The sequence below is a fragment of the Portunus trituberculatus genome, chromosome 44 (assembly GCF_017591435.1).
Source record: "Portunus trituberculatus isolate SZX2019 chromosome 44, ASM1759143v1, whole genome shotgun sequence".
Taxonomy (NCBI): Eukaryota; Metazoa; Arthropoda; class Malacostraca; order Decapoda; family Portunidae; genus Portunus; species Portunus trituberculatus.
Window position 1 is genome coordinate 20,670,107 of NC_059298.1, and position 7,015 is coordinate 20,677,121.

Here is a 7,015-nt window from a genome sequence, read left to right on the forward strand (position 1 = left end):
GTGTGTGTGTGTGTGTGTGTGTGTGTGTGTGTATTCACCTAGTTGTAATTTTACAGGGCCTGGGTATCATACTCGTGTGGCCCCGTCTCCATATCTACACACATCCAACTTTCCTTTTAAAACTATGCACACTCCTTGCTGACACCACCTCCTCACTCAAACCATTCCACACCACACATCTTTGTGGGAAACTATATTTTTTCACATCCTTCAAGCATATTCCCTTGGCTATCTTTTTACTATGCGATCTTGTAGTTCTACTTAAGTTTTCCTCTCTCAACATCATTTGCTCATTATCCACTTCATCCAGTCCATTCAGCAGTTTATAAACCTGTATTAAATCTCCTTTCTCTTCTTTGTTCCAAGGTAGGCAAATTCATTTCTTTTAATCTCTCCTCATAGGTCATTGTAGTGTAGGATAATGACTATGATTGGGCTGACTTGCTGTATCTTGATTTATTGATTGATTCAGCCTGCAAATTTAATGTCAACATAAACACAGCATACCTCAATATCATGTAACTCCCTTCAATATCTTGTAACTTCACCCAGTAAACAGAAGAATAAACATAAGATGAACACATATCCCATTCTATTATTCACTATTGCAATGACACACGATACATATAAAATAGTACTCACAAAATGACCGCCCATCATCAGCCAAGGCAGACTTCACCACATGTCTGATTACAGCATTACCCCAACTATGCTGCAAAGTTACATAATCAAATCCTCCTATCAGCACCGCATTTAATATAACACCAACCAATATGCACAATCAGCGGCATAACATAAGTCAAACAAATCAGAGAAATAATGTTATCACAAAACTCACCTCAGTCAAACAACCGCCACTCACCCCTGACAGGCACCAACTGTACCTCTGCCTACCTTACCCCTACACCCTGAGTGCGGTATAATATATATCCGTGTTCATACACAGACCCTAAAAGAAAACTTCCTCTTGACAAACAAATACACATTACTAACCAATACCAAACTTGTTAATAAGTAAGAAAACAATATATGTATCTCAATAATAATTACAATTCTTGTCATATACGCCAATAACAATTATACAGTAACTGGAATACAACCCGTGTCTACACCTCTTTCCAACCAATGACAGCGACACACACTGCCCGCTCCACATTCAAAGGTGCCAACAATGACATTATAATTCTAATATGATGAGAATCATATTACAGTCATTTCTGCCAGTTCTGGAACCATTTTTGTTGCCATTCTCTGCAATCTCTCCAACTTCCTTATATGCTTCTTTTTATAAGGGGACCAAACCACTCCAGCATATTCCAATCTTGGTCTAATTACCATACTAATTAATTTCTTCATCATATCTTTATCCATATAATGGAAGGCTAACCCAATATTTTTTATCAAATTATACGTTTCTCCAAACATCTTATCAATATGAGCCTCAAACTGCCCATGGTCTTGTATTATCACTCCCAAATCCTTTTCCTTTTCCACCTTTTTCAACACTACTTCTTCACCCATCTTATATGACCCTCTTGGCTGTCTTCCACTCTTCCCCATCTCCATCTCATGACTTTTGCTCAGATTAAATTCCATTTGCCACCTCTTGCTCCACTCCCAAATCTTATCCAGGTCTGCCTGTAAAATTTCACAATCTTCTTCACTCTTCACACCTACACAACTTCGCATCATCCGCAAACAAATTAATATAACTGTTTACTCCTCTGGCATGTCATTAATATATACAAGGAAAAGTATTGGTGCCAGCACTGAGCCTTGTGGGACTCCACTCTCCACCATCAACCAGTCCGACTTTGCATCCCTTATTACCGTTCTCATCTCCCTCCAGCTCAAGTAGTTTTCCATCCACTTTAACACTTTTCCTTTCAGTCCTCCATAAATCTCTAATTTCCATAACAGTCTCATGTGAGGTACCTTGTCAAAAGCTTTCTTTAAATCCAAATATACACAGTCCATCCATCCCTCTCTCACCTGTATTTTGTCAACCACTCTTGAATAAAAGCTCAGTAGATTTGTTACACATGACCTCCCTTTCCTGAAGTCAAATTGATGATCCGATAATAACTTATGATCCTCCAGGAACCGTATCCAATATTTCTTTATCACCCTCTCACAAATCTTACCGACCACACTTGTTAAAGACACAGGTCTATAGTTAAGAGGCTCTTCCTTACTGCCTCCCTTATAAATGGGCACCACTTCAGCTCTCTTCCACTCTACTGGTACTTCCCCTGTTTCTAATGAACACCTTATAATATCATATAATGGATCAATCAATTCTTCTCTACACTCCTTCAATAATTTTCCTAAAACTTCATCTGGTCCCATCGCTTTATCATCTTTAAGTTCCTCCAACATTTTATATAACTCCTTTTAGGTATCTTAATGTCATCCATGTGCACATTTCCTTGTACATTCTGAGGCTTTACAAACATTGTTTCTTCAGTAAATACTTGCTGAAACCTATTATTTAGCAATTTCGCTATATTTTTAGGGTCATCTACTATCCCTTGATCTCCTTTTAATCTTTCAATGGACTCTCTCTTTTTAAGTTTACCATTTATGAACCTGTAAAACAATTTTGGATGTTCCTTACTCTTGTCTACAATATCTTTTCAAATTTTCTTTCTTCCTCCTCCTTACCCTCACATACTCATTTCTCGCCACTCTATAATTCTCCTTATTTAGTATATTCCTGCTCTTTTCCATCTTTTCCAAGCCACATCTCTCTTTTCCTTAGCCTTAACACAAGTTGCATTAAACCAATCCTTTCTTCTTTCCTCTCTCGGTTTATACTTTGGTACAAATTTCATAACTCCTTCTTTATAATATGTCATAAAAATCTCATATTTCTTTTGCACTTCTCTGATTTGTAACATCTCCCAATCTAATTTTCTGAAATAATTTTTCAAACTTTCTGTGTCCATCTTTCTATAATTTAATCTACCACTCCTGTATGTCTCGTCCTTCCTTCGCTGTGTTGTTGCTATATGCATTTCCATAACCACATGATCACTCTTTCCCAAAGGACACTTGTATTGTATATCTCCACATAGGTACACTTCTCTTGTTAACACCAAATCCAGTCTAGCCGGTTCATCATCTCCTCTATATCTAGTATTTTCCTTCACCCTCTGTTCCATCATATTTTCCATCATTAGATTAAGAAATCTCTCTCCCCCATGCTTCCTCTTCAACACCACTTACTAGATTTTCCCAATCCACCTAATTACAATTAAAATTTCCTACACTAAACACTTTAAACACTTTAAACACTTTATTATGCTTGTCTGTAATACATTTATAAGCTTATGGTACAAATATTTTAAAGACAAACAGCCCCTTATTAAGCACAAGCTTTTGGGCACACTTAATATCTACTAATACTGTAATATAAATCTAAAATAAAACTAAACTAAAAATCTAACTGAAGATAATGAAAAAAAATTGTATTGCAATAACAAAAGATTTAGGGATAACTAACTTTGCAAGAACAGGAAGGTAGGGGGAAAAAAAAAAAATCATAATTTTACATGAGAAATAAAGAGAAAATTGAAATGGAATCTTATCATAAAAAAACAAATAAGCTATTTGGTTACAATACCAGGAAACAAAATAAATATGGTCTACTTAACAAAAGACTGAAAGGCAGAAATTTAAAGGAATTGAATTACAAGATGTGTCAGTATTGAGACAATAAATATTTTTTTAGTTTTCTCTTAAAGATGTTTACGCTTATTGTTTTTTTTTACGTGTGTTGGAGTGCTATTCCATATTTTGGGACCTTTGAACATTAGAGAGTGTTGGTAGAGAGTTGTTATGATGAGGAATCTGTAGTGAATGTCTGTAGCGTGTGGTGTTTATGAGTTTGGGTCAGAGTACTGTTACTGTTGGAATTTATCAGTTTGAACATATCGCTGTGATAAAGTTCGATAAATCAGAGAGTTGAAGGATTTTCAGGGATTTAAAGAGTGGAGGTGTGTTTAGGAAGTCACTATTTGTCATGATTCTAATTATTTTTTTATGGAGGATGTTTAGATTATGCAGATGACATGGGTAGGTAGTGGACCAAATTGGATTACAGTAGGTTAAGTGTGTGAATATATGGGCATAATACATGATTTTCATAATTTCCACTGGTACAAATTTTTTTATTTTCAGTAATAAAGCTATTGATCGAGATAATTTTAGGCAAAGGTTTGATATGTGATATTTAAAAGTAAGATTATTGTCAAATGTGACACCGAGAAATTTTGTCTTAGAAACTTGAGTGATATCTTTGTCTAATATGGTAAGTCTGGGTAAGGGTTGGTATTTGGTGGTTATTTGTAAATATATAGAAAGTTTTAGCTGTGTTAATTGTTAGGCGATTTGCAAGACACCATTCAGAAAAGGCAGATAATTCTAGGTTGGCTCTGTAGATTTCAGTGGGATTATCACCAATCAAGTACAAGGTGGAGTCATTCAAACTGTATTGTGTTTAAAGCAGTAGAGGCATTCTGATATCGTTGATATATAATAGAAAAGAATCCTAAGATGCTACCTTGTCACACCAAGATGTATAGGTTTGATGGTAGATTTCGAGTTATTGTAGAATGTAAATGAGATCGGCCAGTTAAGTATGATATGAACCAATTTTCCACACAACCGCGAATACCATAGTCGTAATTTGTCTATTAGAATGTTTTCAACTGTGTCGAAAGCTTTGCTGAAATCAATGAAAATGGATATTATAGACTTATGGTTATTTAAAGCATCTATAGGTCTGAGGTAAACACATTTATAGCATCAAAAGTATTTAGTCCAGGGCGAAAACCAAATTGCCTATTATTCAAGATTCTTTGTTTATTGAGGTAGTTCATGAGAAAGTTTTTCATAATGATTTCAAAGATTTTAGAGAACACTGGTAAAATAGAAATTGGTGGTAATTTGAGATATTGTTTTACTTCCTGATTTATGGATAGGATAATTTTTGCCAGCTTGAATCTATTAGGGAAAACTCCATCTTTGATTGAATCATTGAATAATTTTGAGACTGGTTCTGCTAGAAAATTTTTGTTCTCTTTGATTATTTTCACAGGTATTTCATCAGCAGTGCATTTCTTATTTTTTAAAGCTGAAATAGCTTTTACTATGTCATTTCCTGTCACTATGGGAATATTCATAGAATTTAGGAAATTACCTCTGAAGTTTGTCCAGATGTGATCCAGTAAAGACGAGACTGCAGTTGCATTAATGTCTGGAAATCTCGTTGGTCGAGATATATGTGGGAAGTAATTGTTAGATTGCATAGTTGTAATAAAAGCGTTAGTAGGAGGGTGTGACACATGTTCAAGAAGGTTTATATTGAAGTCACCTGTGAGTATATTCCTATTGTTTGTGAAAAAGTTATTAGAAAGAAGAGTATCAATATATGCATTAAATTCATTTACTTTAGCATGTTTACTATTTGGTCTGTAAATACAAGAAACAGAATAGGAGGTAGAAGGTGAGTAATTCTCACACTACATAACTCAGCATTTTCGTCACACATGCAAAAATCCTTAATAATTTCACTTTGTAGGTCAATATTTACATAGATTGCAACACCCCCACCTGAAGAGTTAATAGGCCTGTGAACATGATATGACTTATAGCCATCAATTTCATGAAGGTGAACATTATTTGCATTGAGCCAGGTTTCACTTATACATAGGACATCAGGGAGTTTGGGAAGAGATTTGATAAAGGAGATTACATGGTCATAATTTTTGTTTAGTGAGCGGGCATTTATATGGAGAACATTGATATAATCAGTGCTATTTCTTGGTATAACATTCTTGTATGAGGTAAGGTCATGATAATTACAGATATCATCTAACTCAAGAGACAAGTACATGGAATTTATTATTTCTATGCCAATGCTATCAGATTCATGATTGTTTTCTAAGTCATTGAAAAGTGTATTGAGGAGATTCTCACTAGTAAAGTTCATAATATAGAAAGAATTAAAGGAAGGCTAGCAGGAAAGGGAACAAGTAGGAATAGCAGAGAGGAGGAGGGAGTGTAAGGAGAGGCAAGGAAGGATATGAAAGGTAGAGAATTGAGATAAAAAGTAATTAAAAAATAAGGAAATACATAATAAAAATTAAAATTAAATAAAAATAAATTTAAAGGCTTACCAGGTATGTCATAGGAAGGGTGTAAAGTAAGATTGCAAAATATTTACAGGATATGGTGATCAAAAGGATCTAGTTGATATAACTATATATATACACATATATATATATATATATATATATATATATATATATATATATATATATATATATATATATATATATATACATACATATATATATATATACACACACACACACACATATGTATATATATACTCAAGATATTGGCAAAGTAATAGATAATAAATAAAGTTTCATAAGATGAGATCTAGAACAAGCTAATATAAATAATAATAATAAGTTGAAGACATGAATGGGATCTGAGACATTTAAAATATATTCACATATGGAAGGAAAACAAATAAATTTATATAAAGATTTCTAGGATGTTTGGTAAGAATATTGCAACATGTTGAAAGCACAAATTAAGACTGGGTCAGAACAGGATATTTATCTAGGAAAATGTTCAAGGACTGTTCGTGGTTATCATGTGTTTTGGGTAGATGTTTTAATTTAACAAAGATCTTTCCATCCCTCGTGTAGCACTGTTGGAAAAGCTCCTGTTTTTTTCCTGATACCCCAAACTGTATTGAAGATGTTGCGTCGTTTTGGAGTTAGACTTTCATTAACATAGAGGCTAGGTTTGACCTTTACACAGGCATCCATTATTTCTGATTTCTTTGATCTATTCAGCAGCTTTACAATTACTGGTCTCACTTTGTTTTGATTTTTTGAACCTAACCTGTGAGCAACATTGATGTCAGCATGATTTAAATTGATGTGCAGATTATCTTTAATGGCATTCACAACAAGGTCAGTTGAGTTTTCATGGT

The 7,015-nt window shown here is 34.1% G+C and overlaps 1 long non-coding RNA gene across 1 annotated transcript; it reads right to left on the reverse strand.

The window, feature by feature from the left end:
• Positions 1-437: 437 nt before the first annotated feature.
• Positions 438-906, reverse strand: LOC123518682. The gene is made up of 3 exons (XR_006678864.1): positions 839-906; positions 643-712; positions 438-473 (listed from the first exon to the last, which is right to left on the reverse strand). It is a non-coding gene; the product is annotated as an uncharacterized LOC123518682 (long non-coding RNA).
• Between the last annotated feature and the right edge of the window lie 6,109 nt (positions 907-7,015).